The sequence below is a fragment of the Anoplolepis gracilipes genome, chromosome 14, assembly GCF_047496725.1.
Source record: "Anoplolepis gracilipes chromosome 14, ASM4749672v1, whole genome shotgun sequence".
In the NCBI taxonomy this organism is placed as follows: Eukaryota; Metazoa; Arthropoda; class Insecta; order Hymenoptera; family Formicidae; genus Anoplolepis; species Anoplolepis gracilipes.
Genome location: NC_132983.1, coordinates 3,204,795 through 3,224,561, shown reverse-complemented (window position 1 = coordinate 3,224,561; position 19,767 = coordinate 3,204,795). Strand labels below are relative to the sequence as shown.

Here is a 19,767-nt window from a genome sequence, read left to right as displayed (position 1 = left end):
TTCCTACAAACGGAAAGAAAGACGCTTTAACCATCGAAGGTTACCTCTTCGGCGGAGGTAGAACCGCGTTTGCCTGCCGCGGTTAAAAGCGCTTTAAAGAGCGATTTCTATCTTCCTTAATTACCGTGCCTTTTTCGCTTTCCTGTCGGAGCGAGGCTAGAAGTTGGATGAAGTAAAAACCGGCAGCGAGCTCTCGGTCGATCGACTCGCGACGAATAAATCGTGTTTATGGTCTTTCTTATGTACGGGTTTTTTGTTCTTCGATCTTTATATTGGATTTACAGACTTGCGGAATACCATGCTCTCGTGGTCATTGCAACTGATCTATTTATCTCGAAACTAATATGTCAAGTATCGTTTTTAGATACAATTTTACGTTAACATGCGTTTTTTTTTTTCTATAGCAACACATTGTTTATATTTTAATCTCTCTTGTCATTCAAAAAACTTTGCTTTTTATAAATTTATTTAAATTTTTTACTATTAAATATATTTAATATTTTATTAATATTAAATATGATTTTATATATAGTTACTCTCGTATATTTATTATCACTATATTTATAAATCTTAAATTTATTATTATTGTTCTAAAAAATTGGATTTGAAATATTGAAACTAAGATCTGATTATAAATTCAATTATTATATATTTAATCGTTTTTCACACAAAGCACTAAATTAATATTTAAAAATGAAACATATACAAACATTTGTTTACACATAATAAACATAGTTTACATGGTTTACATATAGCTTCTGCGCGAGATTTACGTACAAACATCCACCGATTACACCAACATTCCACGAAATAATTTTGGCCTTAGGTGTGAATTTCGCGATTCGTCAACAAATGAAAAAATGCGAAAAGGTGAGATCGTACCACGATTGCCGTGGTATTACATAATTTTCGCGTTGAACGGTAAACTATCGTTTTGTACAAATTTTCGTTCTGCACGAACGTGTAATTCTTTCTCTCGTATAATTCGTATCAGCTTGATCACGGATCCATAAATATTGACGATGACAAAGTACGATCCGATCCCTTCGAGAGGCCTTTCTCGAAGAGTGAATCGCGAGGAAAAGGAGAAACCGAGAAGGAATAAGTAGGAAAAAGGTGTCAGTCGTGTTTGTCTTTTACTTTAGCTCATCGATGGCAACTCGATGAACATTATGGAAATATCTCTGCAGTCACCTTTATATTATTTGCTATTGCTACTGAAGTTTTTTCAAAGCAGTTCTAAAGATGCACGAGACTTGTTTTATTCAGCATTTAGTAGATCGCACCTATTTGAAATCTCGGCAAGAATATCTGTCTCACAAAATTATTTATATATATATATATTTTATAAAATAATAAATTTAATTCTAATATTATTAATGTAATTAATATTGTTGATACTATTATTTAATTGATGCTCTTAGTACTAATAATAAAAAAGTAAATATAAATGGATTTTATGATTTTCGAGAAAATGATGACGTCAAAATTCAAATTCGTGTTGCGAAAATTAAAGCAATTTTAGCCTCGGAGGATGAGGACAGACCGAGAGAGAGTTGACTGACACGATGCTGTCGACATTGAAAGAGACGACGAAATTTTCGTGTGGACGCACACTTGTGTGCACGCGTGTGCACACGCACACCGCGATACAAGGAACATTAATCACGGACGGTCCGACAGCGGGAACCGCGGCGTATAATGCGCCACGTAGATTTATTTATCATGCGCGAACGCGTAAGTCACCGGTAAATGCCCGCGGGCGGCGCCATTAGGGCCCTTTGTGGGTGGAACCACTCCTCGTGCGCTCTTTAAAGACACCCTCTTTTCCCTTAAAGCTCCGTCATTAATCGATCAGCGCTCCCCGAGAGAGAAAGAGAATCTCGACGTGTTTCCTTAAACGGCTTTTGCCGCATCGCGAGGCCAATAAAACGCCGGTGACACACGACGTCACGTTCCTTTTACGATGTCGTTCTTCAAATCGCGCGTGACAATGGTATTTTTGCTTCTTCTTCGTCGGAACATTTGCTCGCTTATATTAATTGCGATCATAATCATAATTCTTTATGTGTCGAGAATTTAACTTTGCAACGTGAAATGTGCGTTTGTGTCGTGGGCTTGTTATATTTCCGCAAGCATAATTTGTATTTCTATTTGGAAAGATAATATTGATCTCTTTTACAATTAGTCAAAATGTCACGTGTAATGTAAAAAGAAGAAAACAAGTTAGCTCTTTTATTTCTAACCACGTGCACGATAAATCATTCGTGTTGAGGAGTTAAAATGACTTTGACTTTCGGCACAATATCCGATATAGATCGGTCACGTCAGCATGTAATAGATTGCAAATTGAAAAACCGGTGGCCACGACGGAGTGAGAATTTTGCATAGGCAGGTCGCCTTTCGTTTTCGCAGCCGTGAAACGAATCCACGCCTACTTCTCGACCCGAGAAGATCTTCGCGCACCTTATTAAAGGGTAGGACGGTCTTTTCTCCGCAATCGCCGTCGCGAAAACGACTAACACGAATCTTCGTGTTCCTCGTTCGCGGGGAGGAGCAGAAGGACGTTCGGCCGAAAAAATGCCTCGGACGCGCGCGCAAAAGGGCAACGGCGGTTCTATGCAAATTTATGCGGGATCCCTGCATCTCTCGGTTGGCGCAGACGACAATTCGGAGCCCCGGCTATTAGGTTATCGGATACGGCGCGGTTCCTCCCTTAAAGAGAGAGAGAGGCCGGTAAATCGTCTGTCGAAACTGGAACTCGCGCGACCGCTGTTGAAATTCAAATTTTGCCTGGAAGAAACATCGATTGCATCGCAGAGCATCGATATATCTCCGATATCGTGATCGGTACTGAACCTTCTCGCGCTTGGGATAATCATGCTATAGGTAGGTAGTGCTTGTCAGTTTTACATGTAATGTGGCATAACATTAGAGAAAAAAATTACCTGATTATTTCGGCATAAACTTTTTACATAAAGATATTTTTATAGCAGACATGTAATAAGAAATTTGCAATATATAATATTATACAATCAAATTTAATTAATACTATAGATGAAATTAATACGTTATATTCAGTAGAATATAAGTTGAATATCAAAATATATTTTTGAAAATTATTATTATTTAAATTGTTTTAAAATGTTTAAATGATTTGATATTATTTATATACCAGGAACATCCTGTATAATATTAAAATTGAATTATTTAATGTTATGCAAATTTAATTTGACGAAAGGAATAGACTGAGAGAGAATTAATGCTATTCAGACATTCCGGAGAATCAAACCCGCATTTGTGCATCGCGAATCGATAATGACTTTTGCACCGACAGAGATAGGTTGCGTGACGCAGCAGCAAAAGAGCAAGGTGAATAGAGCAGTGGGTGTCTTGGCGTTCGATAGGGCGTCACGCAGTTCGTCTCTGTCAAAGGGGCCATTGATTCTACATCGATCCCCGGTGCGGCGTACATCTCTAGATTTTACCTTCATATAAATAATCGTCATCGAGCTGTGCATAATGTCTGCGATTATGCTCGATTCGACCGAAACGCATTAATCTAAGCTCGACACAAGCCGACAATAGCATTAATCAAATTTTAAATGACTGATGAAATACAAGATAAATTTTTAATCAATTCCACGGGATTTGTCAATTTTAACTTACGCTATTAAATTTAGTTTAATAAACATGTGTGGTCGGTATAAAATATTGTTCTAGGGAGACTGTCCGATTAAATAATCAATTTAAATAATAATAATTAATTTAAATTGTCTGTAGATAGTACATTGAATGAATAAAGAATTTTCATATTATAAATAAGGGAAGAAGATTCACGAAAGAGGTGCGATGTATCGATTAAAGATTAAATGAAGGAGAGAGAAAAGAGGATTTTCAAAGACAATTTCCGGTGGATTCGTTTCGCTTTTTCGTTACCCTGCCGAGGAAGGTGCCGGCTTCGGGCCGACCTCTCGCGGCCTCGGACGGTTCGTATACGCGCCTAAGATGGGTTTACCTTAGAACAAAGTGGTTTTTGTTCCGTCTCCGAGCGAGTTGTGCGAGTCACGGCGGTTTTGTTGCCGCCGCTTGGGGAAAGATAGTGAGACAGGCCAACAAGAGCAAAGACGCGCCACGCGTTGGAGGAGAACTTCTCCTCTCTGGCCACTCTCACAACCTTCCCTCCTACATTCTACACGACCTTCGCGTGTATGCGTGCGTGTGCGTGCGACCGACCGACCGACCTAGGAACGAGCACGGAATAACTCGAGGAATGAGGATTTATTGCTCCCTGTACGCGGTGACATCGTTTCCAACATGCTTTCTTAATTAGTTATTGAAATTAATTTACAAATGTCCAAAAATGTCCAAAAATGTTCAAAAATATTCAAAAATATTCAAAAATCTCCAGATGTCTGTGTTTCTCTAAAAGGCGTTTAGAAAATTCGAACAAATCTTTAGATGCTTTCTCAATATCTCTAACGTATTGTATTTTCGGGATATTTTTATTACAAGTAATATAATTAAAAGGAAACTAGGCATTTTAAGAGCCAACGCAGGTGTTGTAGGGCGTAAATTGGAATACAGATTGAATATCAATTGAACAATATTTGAAGTTCATTTTTAATTATATTATATTTATTAATATTGAGAGCCTTAAATATAGTTATTTTATTTTTATTATAATTACACAGAGTATTTTGAAGAGAGAGAGAGAGAGTTAGTATGTGTTGAAATTTCTATTCATTTTTGCGAAACATTGTAGGTAATGGTTTCCTTTTATTTATATTGCTATTTTTATGGTTTTATTTTTCAAATATATAAGTTACGTAAGAGAGAGCAGACAGACATCCGTTATTTTAACGCGATAATGAATGAAAATACCACGGCAAATTTCCATTCGTTCACGTCGTCGATTATACTCGCTAATCGTGCGATCTTTTAGACTTCCTGGAGAATGTTATCTAATTTTTGTCTCCTTTAGCGAGCTTACCGTCCCGCTTATCCGCGATCTCGAATCTCGCGTAATTGCTTACCGCCGTGTATCTCGGCCGCGCTCCGTTTCTTGTCCGGGACAAGAAGTAACATGCAAATCAACAAAAAAACAGATCAGGATCAATAGCCGTGCATAAACGGCGACCCTTATTCAGATACGGTTCTGCGGCCCTTCCTATACTTTACTTTTTCGGATCTCTGAAATTTCCTTCGTTCTATCTTAACAAGTTTATCTCGTTTCTAAAATATTGTCTTAAGAATATTTATCTAACGAGGAATGCACCAAGAAAAAGGATATTTCCAATTTTTTACCGAAAGTAAAAATAGAAACACATGTATCAAAGAATATGATAACAAAGCTTCATTTTTTTAATTTTGAACATAAATATATCCGGTCACAGAAATAGTCTTTCTTTCAGCATTTGCCCATTGTTGTAATATTAAAAATGTACTTTGTCACTTTATAAAGTTTCTTCCATTTCTTATTCCCGTTCGCATTCGTTCCCTTGCACATTTTATCTTTACTTCTTCGCATTCTTTCCCCTCGGCCGCTCGCAGAATAACAACTGTCGCTTTCGCGCAGCGTAAAACCGCGAGAAAGACATGAAACCGATCTCGCTTTAGGCGAGAAGTTGTCGTTAGACATGCTGAAAAGTTGAGAAGCGCGCGAGCAAGAAACAGAGAGAGAGAGAGAGAGAGAGAGAGAGAGAGAGAGAGAGAGAGAGAGAGAGAGAGAGAGAGAGAGAAAAGAGACTCGCGCCGATCGCGCATCGGAGAAAGGAAAGAGCCTGGTAAAGGCACGAAGTGGAGGGTCCCACCCACTAGCGGGCCCTCCGCTCGTGACCACCTCGGGCTGATATGTCGAACCGAAACCCTACGTTTCTCGGCTCACATCCCTCTCGCCTTTCCCACTCCGTTTTCTCTCTTCCTGCCCGCTTCTATCTCCCTCGCACTCCCTTCGCACCGATCGTCTACGCGAACCTTCTCTCTTTCTCTCCTTTTTCCATCTTTTTTCCCGCAAAGACTCTCACGAATACTCTTCCCATGATTTACTCGAGCGTCTCGAAAGAGAGGAGAGTTCTATCGGCCGTTCTCTCTTGCATTCTCTTTGTCTCTTCCCGTTCTTATCCCTCTCTCCTCTCGCCTACGCCTGTTTATCTCGACGGCGAGATCGCTTCTCGTCGCTTTCGATCGCGGTCGAAGATGAAAACGTTGATAAAACCACGTGTCGCCGTCACCGCCTCGATAATGCGTGCGTCTCACGTGATTTATACGTACGCGCCGTCACCGAGAAAAAGTTGAACATCTTTGGCAATCATGTGAGATTGATAATTATCCCCACGAGAGAACTAGTCGAAGACTAAAGGATCGATAACGCTAACGAAGCACGTGATAATTGACAAGATACTATGACGATCGATAAATTGCAAACTTTCGAAAATTAATTTCACCAAAGAATTGATGTCATATAAATATATATACGTATGCATACATGCATACATATATACATATATGTATATGACAATTCGTGTATAGGCCACATCCAATCTCAATTTCAATTTCAATCTCTCATAGAAATTGATCGTGACGCGGGATCAAATCTCGCCTCTCGTACTCTTCTTTTTACACGCATTTAATAATCACCCTTGCCAATCATACTTTCAATTAAGGACGCGATTCTGGCGCGCAGTCTCTCCCAGGCCGACGTTTGTCCGAGATCGGGGAGAAGTACTTCGTCAGGCTGTCATCGGGCTTTACAAGCCGCGTGCGCGTCACGAAGAAGGTCTCCTCGTCATTTTCGGCGCTCTTTGTCTTTCGCGCTCGCTACGTAAACTGCCTTCGCGCTACTCGGCCGAAGGCAGTTACGACAATTAACCGCGGCATGCCGAGGTTACTGTGAACGAGACGCGTGGGGAACCCGCGTCGGCTCTTTAGAAAAGAAAGGAAGCAAAAAAAAAAAAAAAAAAAAAGAAAGAGAAACTTGACATACGTCAATTATCTCGCCGTCATTTTTTTTTATCCTCCCTCCCCCCCTATTCGTGCCTCTCCTTTTAAGTAACTTGGTCCACGAACGAAAAATCATCAGTGCGGACTTGAAGTATCTTAAATACGTATGTCCCTGTCTTTCGTGCACTTTGTTATCATTCTTGATAACGTCGATTTCGCTGTGGTTTATATCATTCAGTAGATTGGATCTTAATGTTATGATCTACAATTATATAACAATAAAAATAATCACATTTTTACATAATTAACTCTTTCCTCTTTTTATATATACATAATAATATAATATACAACATAGTAAGATATTTTTTTTTAATGATTATTATTTATTTGTAAATATCGTTACATATGGAATCATCTTTAATAGATGCGAAAAAGTTTCAATTTCTTTTTATTTAATGTATTAAAAATTTGTTAATATTTTATATAAGGTATATATAAAGCAAGGAAAATGTCATTCGAGAAATATTCCGAGTAGCCTATTATTTCTATATTATCCGTACGTTAATAAAATCGGGGCATTTTTCTTCTCTTCGTTATGATGGGCGTGCGGCTTATTCTCCGCAATTAAGAAGTTAAGATTATCTGTCTACATGTAATATTTATACGGTACCGGCAGCAGCTCCAGGCTAATAGACGAAGAGACGCGTCCCATTCCATTCTGCCTCTTTTCTCTTTCTTTACTCCTTTTTTTCATCAGCTTCTTCATCTGCATCTTCCTCCTCGCCATACTCTTTCTTCGGCACTACCCACACGCGAGGAGATAAAGTGGAAGATGATCGACGCAGTAAATAAGGTATAGAATACGCATATGTAAATCATGAAGGGCGCACCCACGCCCCCTTACCCAGCCAGCTTCTCTTCCTTTTTTCCCCTTAACTATACCCCTCTCCCCTCCCCCCCTTTTCTTCCATCCCGCGCTCTCTCATCGTGTCTCATTCTCTTTCTATCACCTTTTCTCTCGCGTTCTCCTCATAAACCTCTTCCCCTGAAGCAAGGAGATGATGGTTAAACGAGGAAGAAGAGACGAAGAAGGAGAATGGCGGGATAGAACAGGGGGGGGGGGAAGGAGGACAACGGTGTGTGTAAGAAGGCTCTGTTCCTCACACAATACTCTCCACTCGCGTTCGTGTAAGCGAAGTGCTCTTCAACTTCTCGTAGCCTCCTCAGCGCAGCAAGATAAAGCAACCGTGATACTGCACTCTCTTCATCTTCTGCTTCTATCGTCTCCAACCTCGTCTCACTCTACCCTTTTCTTCACATCCTTTCCCTCTCTCCCTCCGCCCTTCTTTCTATCCGTGTCTTATGTTCTTTTCCACCTACTTCATCTTGTACATGATGGACTTCACTATGGTTGTTAGACCCGTAACGTGATTTCGGGAGATGTCGAAGATTTTATTTTTGTGCGTCTCGATTCTTCAATCGTGAAAAGACCTGCGTCAAATATAATACAGAATGAGTGATTAAGTGAGTGTGTGTGTGTGTGTATAAATTCTATACTAGACTCACATTTTTATTTATTTATTTTTTAGGATTATATAAACTTTTATTTTAATTAAAAATAATAAAAGTTACTTCATATCGATTGCAATGTTTGCGAGAAATATTTCTTTTCCACGTTGCGAATTAGTACTTATTAAACAAGGTTTATGTATTAATATTGAGGAAAAATTTGGTGATGGCGATGGAATAAAAATCGAAATCTTTTTCTAATAGTTTAATCGATTCTTGAATTTGTTTACTTTACGATTATTTCAATCGTATCATATGACGATAATTTAATAGAGAACAATGTTGTTCTCCTCTAATAGATTCTCTGGCTGATTTGCGTTCATTCGATCGCGATCGATATATCTCTTTTCTAAATGTAATAACTTTCTGTTTTGATAAACAATTCGATGAAAGCTGATGCTTTTTACGATTGATAAAACGATCTTGCGTAAATCAGATCTTTATTCATCAAGAGTATGCTAAATTTGAATAACTAACAACTTATTACAATATTTTAAAGAAGAAACGCGAAGCTCAAGAATATAAACGTTAAAAGTGATGAAATTACATTTCGATAAATAAAATAATTTTATAATTATAAAAATAATTGAAAGCTGAGTTTTGCACTTATATTTTTAGAATAATTTACACATATTATTATACACGTATATATTTAAAATTCCATATAGAAATAAACATAGATTCCGTAATCTCTAAGATTAGCTACAGAGTTTGTCTTACTTTATATCTCTCGGTGACAAGTAATTGACTGCATTAAACTTACAAGAATCGACGCTTCTTAATCATGTCGGTTAATCTGTTGGGATAGAGAATTGACCTGGACGTATACTTGTTCAAACCTACGGTGAAGTTCTTCTTGTAATCAATTTTACAGAGAGGCACGGCTCATGACGAACTGTAAAGCCGAGCACGTGACATGGCATATTACAGAGTTTCGAAATTTATGCTTCAGTCGGAAAATCCCGTGAAAAATTCAACAGATGGGCGTGCTTCGTGGCTGAACAACTCGTGACTAATGGAACAAGATTGTATATATGAGCCAGAGATTTTCGATGATACTCTTGTGTCCAGGTACCTCGAGGAAACCGCCTAGTTGAGTAAGGCGATCATCTTAAAGGGAAGTGAAAGAGCGAGAAGGAAAATATATAGTTGAACGAAAGAGACGGAGAGAAAGAGAAAGGAAAGAGGCATGAGATGAGAGAAGGCAGAAGAAGACGAGGCTAGGCTGCCCAAATTGTAAATAAGGAGGCGATTGTCCTTTTTAAGCGGCAAGGGTCCCCGCGTGGTCAGGCAACGCGCCGAGAAAGAAAGGTCTCTCTCCCTTCTCCCCCGATTGTCCCTGAAGAATGGTAGCCGCGTGACGGTCCCATTGTTCGAGCGTCAGTGTCTGTGTGTATATTCGTACCACGTGCACGAACACACGTGTACAGTCATTTGTACGTGTGGCCATCGATAAGTACATGTGCACACATAGACATTCAGCACGCACACTGTTTCACAAGGGAAAAGATAGCGAGGGTTAAGTATATCTGCCTATGTGGTCGGGTTTCCTCTCTCTTCCTCTCTTTCTCCCCTCCGTCTTTCTCTTATTATATATCTTTCTTCTTTTCCGATTGCATCTTTCTCGCTCTTTCTGTATCTTACTTTGATGCTTCCTTCTTTCTCCTCCTCGGAGATGTGTATGGTCTACCAGAGATCGAGGGAGGATGCTAGAAGCAACAGGACGATTGGCATGTGAAAACAATCTGTTGATTGTCTTATACTTGTTGCATCAAAGTATCGGCCAGCGATCTATGCAATGTTCTTTGCTTAGCAATTTTCTCTTAACATTCGTATTCGATTTACTCTAAGCGAATTATTATGTTTAGAATCATTATCTGAGTTATACAATTTTATAGGTTTTTTTTTTTTTTTTTTTTATATATAATTTTAATAATAATCTTATAAATATTTTGTTCGATGCTCAACAATTTTTATAGTAACTAATTTATATATCTCGTACAATAATAATTATTTTGTTGTATTAGATTGATAGCGACATCGATCATTTATATTTTCTAGATTTTTTTTTCAATCTGTTCAATCAGAGTTTTATTATTATAGACTGTATGCACAGAGATTTTGCATTCTATTTTTCCGTGATACGTTTGCTGATAGATTGATCGTGTACCGTTGTCCTCACATTAAGACACTATTCAAAATCACGATATATAGAGCGAACCACCTGTTGATCATTGAACCACCTGTTGAATGTCGAACCACCTGTTGATTATCGCGCCACCGGTTGCATTGCGCTACTGACAATTACGCGTGAAATTTTTTTTTATTTATTTAATTATTCAATTGCACGTGTGATTTTTCTTTTTTGTTTTGCGGAATTTCGAGCAGAGAGCGGTTTTCTCTTGGAAAGAGCTGTTACAAATCGAAGTCTTTCACAGCTCGACTTTTGCCGATCGTTTTGTAGCTGCTATAGGTCCATTTCGCTCGTGCTACGATCTGTGCGTACATTCTTCAAAGGATTATACCTCCCAGAACACTCGAAATTCTTCCAACCTTTTTGTTCGTAGGTATACTTGAGAAAAAAGTAATTTATATTTAAAGAATATAATTAAAATAAATCGCTTCAAAACTAAAAACGTGCGAATTACTTGCACGTGCGTGCACATCTTATATATACATATATATATATATATATATATATATATATATATATATATATATATATATATATATATATATATATATTTTATTTTTTTGTTACTAGTAACGCGTACTATTAAATTACTGAATTTAATTGGCAATTATTTTCAGAAAACTTTCTCTGTAAATTAGTGATATTTTCTGTGTACATATTTATCATTACAATCTTTATTATTATCTATATTATTATTATTATAATTTTCACGAGCTAAATCGTAGAATAATTTCGCTTGAAACTTTATCACGACATGCATATGCAATATATTTCTCTTTCAAGAGAGAGACCTACGTGATCGCAACACAATCGCGCAAATGTGTTTATTTAATCTCGAGACTCGTGAGCGCCGGTAAAGATGGAGTTACGAGTTCGTCTCGAGAGTCTCTAGCTCGTAACGTTCCACGAGTTTGTTTACAGAAAGACGCTCCGCTTTAGATAGAGCGCGCGCGTCTGGAGAATTTCACGTCGTTCTTTCATTGACATCTCCGCCTTGTTATGATATTATGTCGCGCTCGCATATTTACCAAGTCTTACACAAGGGCGATCTCGAAAAGTGATTCAGTGATACGACCGCAGACGAATAACGATGTTCTTTTCTCAGGTATCTTGGAATTAGACATTATTCGCTCGAGAACTTTTGCATTATTCATGGATTTTTCAGGAGACTCCATCTACATTTTTTAGTTAAAGAAAATATATATTCTATTTTATTGTGTATTTTATATATCTTATATTATGTGAGAATACATATTATATAATATTTTATTTTCTTACATTGTTAGAAAAACAAGCACTGAAATGAAAATATTTTCTTTCGTCAAATCTTTTATGTATTATGAGGCGACTCGAGTATCATTTACCACCTCGAAGAATAGTAAACTTACTCAGCAATTGCTGCAGGAGAAAGAATAAACCTGCTTCCCATAGAAGAGCACGTTCCGTATTATCGGCATTTCGTAGCCGCGCCGAAAACGTCTTCCAATCGCGATCAGGTCAGACGAAATGGCTTCGGTGAACGAGAGGAAGGAGGGAGGGGGGGGGGAGGGAAGAGCATCTTGTCGGTCGGATCTCTCTCGGGTCCATCATTAACCGGGGGACCCACCTCTTGGGTGAAGCCATTACCCATTCAAATTACGCTTATCGGTGGTTTTACTCTTCGCGTATACGTGCGTCTCTTAACCAGAAAAACGAACGCGCATTCTCGCGAGTTGAAGAAGGCGAGTCCCTCCGCTAGCGGGAGCTAAAATAAAAAATTGAGGTTCGGAGAAAAGAATAATGGCAGAGACAAGATCTCTCGGAACGAAATGCGATAGGATGCATTATCGCTGTCACGGAGTAAGACTTCAGATAACATTATTCTTTTTTAGACAAATTATCTTTTTTCCTTTTTCGACATTTGGAGCTTTTACTTTTTTTAAAAGTAAATTTAAAAATAAATAGCTTGATATACGCCTATGCGTTCTAGGATAAAATTTAAAATTTTTTCTATTTCAAATTTGTATGATTAATAATATTATTCGCTAAAGTATTATACGGAGTTTCTTAAGATGCTATTTTTCATATATCGGTTCCATACATATTTTCTGTGACATTAAAAATATATAAATGTATATTTAAATATATATAATATATAAATATATGTATATATATATATATATATATTGTATATATTTTAGTATATATTATAATATTTATATGCAACGCGCACAAGCAGGTCTAATTCACGTATATTCCGATTTGAATTGCCTCTTCGCTTTCCGCTTGAACCGATCTCTTTTTCTTTTTCTCTCGAATAAACCGATCTCTCTCTTTCTCTTTCTCCCTCTCAGCTTCACCAAAGTACCCTCGACCACTCCCAATCCCATATACCGACGTCCATCCGGCCCTCCTTTCCATTCGGTCGCCATATTATGCGGCGTTCACGTGCGCGCGCGATGGGGAACAGATACGATCGAGCGGAGAAACCGTATGGCTCCGGCCAGCGATTTAAACTTCTCCAATATATATCGCCACGGAAATCGTCGGTCGTTTTGCGGCGCTCCGCAGCGTCAATCGGCAAGGGTTTACGATTGTGCAAACGCATTCGATACGCGCCTGCAACCGAAACTCGTCTCTTCGCGAATGAGCGTAGAAGCTGACTAGGCACTTTGAATATAAATAATAATGTTAATACAATCCATATTTATATACTCGATCCTCGAAGAAACGAAAGCCTTTTTAATCATAAGTTTGTATCAATGTAGTTATATATTTCGATAAATTTTACAGCGAGATTAATTTAATTCCAAAAAGTCATCCGTAATAATCAGAGAGAAGTTGACTCCTTTTAGTCATTTGTTAAACAAGATGATATTTATTTTTTTTATTTGTCCCTTGTGTCATTATTAATTTGCATAATTAACTAGCAAATTATCGTAAACTGTTGTATAATTTATATTTTCTGAATATATTTTACATTATTTTCTTTATCGTACAGACGATATATGGAAGATTTTTAGTTTGACTTCTTCCAAGATTTTCTTCAATCGACCGCGTAACCTTAAATAATTATAGTATTCTGCTGCTCGTTCGGTAGCGGACGAATAATTTTTCTCTGGGCATCCCCGTGGCGTGCTCGTGGCCATCCGACGCCGGCGATGCTTTTCGGTGGGGAGGCCCTGCAGTTAACCTTCCTCTTCACTTCATGAGTTCCAGTAGGTTGCTTGCTGTCAGTGCGTCTCAATAATTTGTACTATATGTCAAATTATGTAGTTTGCGTATATGTATACGAGCAAACGATGACATTGCTTAAGACCTATTGAAGTAAACGCGTACATTTCTCGCTATTTCCAATTAAAATTTATAAAAATTACTCTTGATTATTTTTAATCAAGATTCTTCTTGATTTCTTATCCTTATCTTGTACCGTTGGCGAAAATTGCAAAAATCTCGATTTTTTTCACCGTATAACCTGTAAAGAGACGATGATAGATGGATGTTAGTCGAGTCGATTCCGCTGACCGTTTGTCGTCGACGGATTTTCTCGCGACGCCCCTTAATGATACGTTTTTCGCAAAGTCGGTGAAACTCTCCTGGAGCGTGAAAGCAGGAAGTTTGAGCGCGAGAACTGGTTCCCGTGCCACGGTCGCCGCCGGTTGAGCACCGTCGTCGGCGGCATGAGAATTTTCCCACAGTCTCCACCACGTGGATCTAGCGAGAGCGGGAAGCACACCCGCTCTCGCGATGTTGCCACACCTCGGTCTCGGCTGAGAAGCACTGCATGTAGCGCGCCTTGTGGGCCAGAGGGAGGGCGGGTCAGAGCGAGACGGAAGATTCCAATTGAAGGGAGGAAGGTAGTGCCATGGCGTTGAAGAAGGGAGAAAGAACGAGAGAGAGAGAGAGAGAGAGAGAGAGAGAGAAAAAGAGAGAGAGAGAGAGAGAGAGAGAGAGAGAGAGAGAGAGAGAGAGAGAGAGAGAGAGAGAGAGAGAAAGGGGGGCTTGGCGGCATAAGAAGAGAAGGGAACGCGATGGAGGAAGAAAGAGACAGGCAGTTATGCAGAGAGAGAGAGAGAGAGATGGTTTGACTAGAGAGAATACAAGGGGAGCGAGATGGAAATATATAGGGCGTTTTATAGAGGAAAGGACATTCGACACGGATGTCCCTTTTGCTACTTCTATACCATTGCAGGGTGTACGCCGTATGGTAGAAAATTTTAACACTGACGTCCTCGAGAGACGCACTTTTTCCGTCAGTAAAGTAACATCGATATCAGATATATTTATAACGTTCGTTTTAAATAGAACGGTATCATCATACTCTTGTAAGTTGAAAATACGATCTAGGGGATATATAAAACGCGTCGTGACGAGCGACACGACGTGTCGGAAGAGCGAAACGGAAATAAAGGGATATCCTTGCGATGGGGGAAGCCTCAGTGATACGTCCGGATCGTGACCGTCATTTTTGCGTGACGTGAGAGCTACTCGATTTCCGACGGAAATGCGAAACTCCCGCGTTCTTTTCTCTCTACGAGAAAAGGAAAAAATCATGTTAGGCATACCAGCGAAATATTCAGACAGGTCCGTAACTAGTCACTCGTCGAGGCTTTCGCAATTCGACGAAAGCATCTCGAATTCTCGTGTTTCTTTCTGTCAAGAATCTTCCAAGATTTGTGTACCACTTTTTTCCGCCACACAGATATTTTAAGGTGAATGAAATCATTTCGACCGGCCCGGCGCGGCTAATTGCCAGATTCTCGAAATTCCGGTTCTATCTGAAATCATACGACGTGTCATTTGATGATAGTCTAGACTGTCAAAATATAAATATCTTATATTTTATTTCGAAATAATTTTACGCTTTAAAGAAACTGATAATTTTACATAGATTGTCCAAATTGAAAATTGAAAATTTTACTTTCTAGCTTTTTATAAGAGATATAAATTCGTATATTAAAACATGAAAAATAACGAATAGTTATAAAATAAAAAATCTCTTTTTAAAAAAAGATCTTTTACAAATATAAATAAATTTTATAAATATAATTACAATACATTTTACAAGATCGAAATATCTCTATAATAGTTTTTAAAAGTAGGATAAATGATATACGATAAATTGAAGTAGAAAGACAAATTTTGAACATTTCTATTTCGCGCACAATCTGGTTCCAGTTCCGAGATATTCATATTATAATTACCCAGTAGTCCTATAGAGACGCCGCTTTTCGGGGGAATCTCCCTACAGCCCTGTGCTAATAACGAAGTAACGGATACACGTATCCTCGTCGAATAAGTTCCGCTTGGCACGCACACTCGCGGCGACATCACGTGTGCGTGCAACGATCGCTCCGATCTAGGGTGAGGTCCAACGGACAATTGCAATTATGGGGGTTCATCCAGGTTGATTTATATAAGCAACGGGGGCTTTTCCATCCTTGTCTCACGCACCCACGCGCTTCTCTTTCGTCTCGCGAACGCAAATCCTCGCGTTGCCCTTTTTTTCACCTCCACGCGAACCTACGCGATGTATTTACCTTCCCCTTTCTTTCTCTCTCTTTCTCTCTCTCTCTCTCTCTCTCTCTCTCTCTTTCTTCTCTTTAACTGCGGTGATCGCTGGACCCTTCGTATTACGTTGTCCGTGGTATACGATAAGTCTTGCCTTCGGGGGGTTGGCGGATTTCCAGGAAGAGGAGGGTCGTACCTTATGGAAATCAGCTCTCGCATATTAGCTCAGGCACCCTTCTTGGATATACGTACCCTCATAAAATTTATTGCGTGTATGTGAAAAGTGCCGAGAATAATACAAATTTTAATAGTGGGTTAAAAGTTTGATTAATAAAAAAGAAAATTTGAAAAGTTCTATGATTATTCAATATTAAATAATTAGCACTATGTCTCTTAAAAAAAGATAGAGGCGTATTATTTTCTAAACAAGTAATTTTATCGAAATTAATATTTTATTAATTTTCTTGTACTTATATATACATGTAATAGAAATGACAATTATTTTTTTTTACATTTTAATATATTTATAATTAATTATAATATTTTTTAATATTTAATATTATAAATATTACTTTCTTAATATTATAATAATATTTAACTTTAAAGTGTATTTTTACAGAATTTAAAAAGCACAAGTTTATTATACAACAAAATATAGCATAAAGAACCAGTAGTACTATATATTAGTATAATATATAAAGTTTAATCGCTGCTTTTTCTCTCTCTCTCTCTCTCTCTCTCTCTCTCTTCGCGCCTGTTTCCGTTGCTCAAAAAAAAGGGGGAAACTTGTTTGCTCGATCGATCGACGAAAAACGGAAGGCTGCAGGAGGCGCCGGTCGATTTCTTGCCGATGTTTCGAGGCTATCTGATGAACAGTAACATGTAAAGGAAAAAGAAGGAAGACGAGGAACGGAATATCATGTAAAAAGATCGTGGATGCGAAACGAATGGACGTGTAAATACTCGCGTGGTCGATTCTTAGGTAAAAGAGGCACGTTGCTTTTGTTCGCGCCGCTGGTATCGATATTAACAGGAATCGATTCGTCGTGCCAGACGGGGCCCCGCGTCGCCACGCCGTTGCTCATCTTTCCCCTCCCCCCTTCCCCTTGCCCTCTTCGGCCAGCTACCTATCCTAATCGTTTGGTCTCGGGGGTCCTCGAATGTCCGAGCGGCCCCGACGTTTTTCGAAGCATCGTCCTCGCGTTCTCGCTCGCGCGCCTTTTCTGTCGAGAACGTCGCAAAAGCGCGACCGATCGCCGGATCGATCGACTTTGTACGGAATATGAGATTCCGTTGAACGCCGCTTTTGATGTCTGCCGTTTAATTATGCCCTCTCACTCAAAAAGTCGGGAGCCAATATCGTGGACGCGAGGAGGAAAGAAGATGCGCGAGAGAGGAACGTGCAGCGAGAAAGTCAGAGGGAGATAGAGACAGAAAGGGAAGGGGAAGAAGAAAGAGAGCACCTCAGGGGAAATTCAGTCACGAGGAAGGGAATGTGCAAATGCCATCGCGAACGCCGAGCCACTGCAATTTTGTTCTTGCAGCGGAGTCTTTCCCTGAGGAAAAAGACCTCGAGCGAGCGAAACATTGTAATTGCGTTATCACGAGAAGAAAGAATTGCAACGTACGTTACATGCAGGAAAATACTTGTCAGTTATCCGATTCTGTGACGCAAAAATTTTTTTTTTTTTTTTTTCTTATTTATTTATATTATAATGATTTTTATATATCAGATATACATATATTGTAAGATTCATTTTTTTGCAATAAATTCGTACTATTGTACAGGTTAATGATGATTGACCGTCTACTGCGTTTTGAAAAATAATATTACATTAAAATCTCACACATGCGTCACGAAAGTTTTATTTTGGTTGAAAGGATGTCAGCGCCCAAAACGATGTATTTTCTGATACGGGGTAACTCGAGAAGGGAAGAAGCTCTCCGTAAGGTTGTTCGACTGAATCTCAACCAAAATTCCAACCCGAAACCTTCCAAGTGTGTGACCCACCATCTGTGCACACCTTGCGAGAAATCGATATCGTTTGAAAATTTCTATATGTATGACGTTTTTCTATCGTGGGAAATTGTGTCAAATTTTTTCAAAATGTCAATAAAATAATAAATATGACAATATTTATCAATTGTAATAAATGAAAAATTAATTTTATAAAAATTCCACAAGGACATAATCATGAAATAATTTCGATAAATTTTTGCGAATCAGCACTTATGCCGGATCGATTTACTCTTTCGCGTCGGTTTAATATTAATGCAACAGGCATCCTTTGCAAGGTACTAGTATAATAATGTCACGGGCCCTACAAGAATATTTGCATTTTTACCATTATTATGGCTCTAACTCGTGTTGTCGTGTTATACAGCCGCGGGAAGTGATATATAGTTAGATATTCTATGAGGCATAAATTATGCGCGCCATTAGATGTTAACCGTGGTTTATGCTCACGTATGTATCACAGGGCAAACAGCTGATACCGTCAGATAAGGGCGAGTGTCGAGAAGAATATCGCGAGAAAGGAAAAAAATAGAGAGAAAGAGAAACGAAATATTTCTTACATTAAAAATAGCAAAAGTACACGGGACATACTTGTTAAATCTTTTATGTGCATATTATATTCATATGCAACGAATATAATATGGTTTCCTTTAATCTATAACATATACATATTTACTTTACTCCGATGACTTATCTACGAATAGAAGATATATGAAAGACATATATACTTAGCGATAACGAATTATTTATATTAAAGATGTAAGTTTGCAGTATCGTGTAACATATCGCGAACTGTTCGAATAAAACAACACGCAAATAATTATCGCGGAAAAGGATATCGATACTTCGCGCACATGTTGTCGCGTAGTAATTACCTCCTGGTTCGACTTTATCATTCATTCATTTTCTGTTCCTCGACTTTGTCCCTTTTGATGTTCCTTTATAAGAAAGTCCTTGATCGCTGTTTCCTATCATCTTAATTACGGCAGCAATTATCTTATCTGTTTATCCGGATCGCGTTCGTTTCTTTCTCCACAATCTTATCGGAAACTTGGCAGTAGCGTGAAGATCGATCGAACAGTATCTTAAAAAAAAAAAAAAAAAAAATACACGAAATTTTGAGTACGAAAAATTATTTTTAATAATCTTTTTTAGATAGCAAATTAATTTAATTTTATTAATTTATTTAATTGTGGTATATATATGAAAGGAAAGTCTCATTTTTTAAATTATTTTTATTAGCAGTAATTTTGAAATTTTTAATATTTAACGTTTAATTTTTTATTCTTTTATATATATGTAAATATATAAAATTTATAATTCAAATATGTATTTAGTCAGCATAAGAGTTTGCGTAATGATATACATGTAATGCAAGACTTCTCGAGTCACGACGGACCATCGCGAATCCATTAGCCGCCGCGCGTCCAAATGTTTGTTTTGTCCAGCAGAATGAGAGCAGAAGGCAGAGTACGGCGAATGAATAAAGGTCCGTAATGTGCGGATAATCGAGCGTCATGCAAGATCGATTCGACCGATCCACCATCGATCTCTA

General features: G+C 38.3%; 1 protein-coding gene across 3 annotated transcripts in view; it reads left to right on the top strand.

Moving 5' to 3' along the window:
- The window catches only part of N (uncharacterized), a 247,626-nt gene that overhangs the window by 127,947 nt on the left and 99,912 nt on the right, over positions 1–19,767 (top strand). The window lies entirely within an intron of this gene.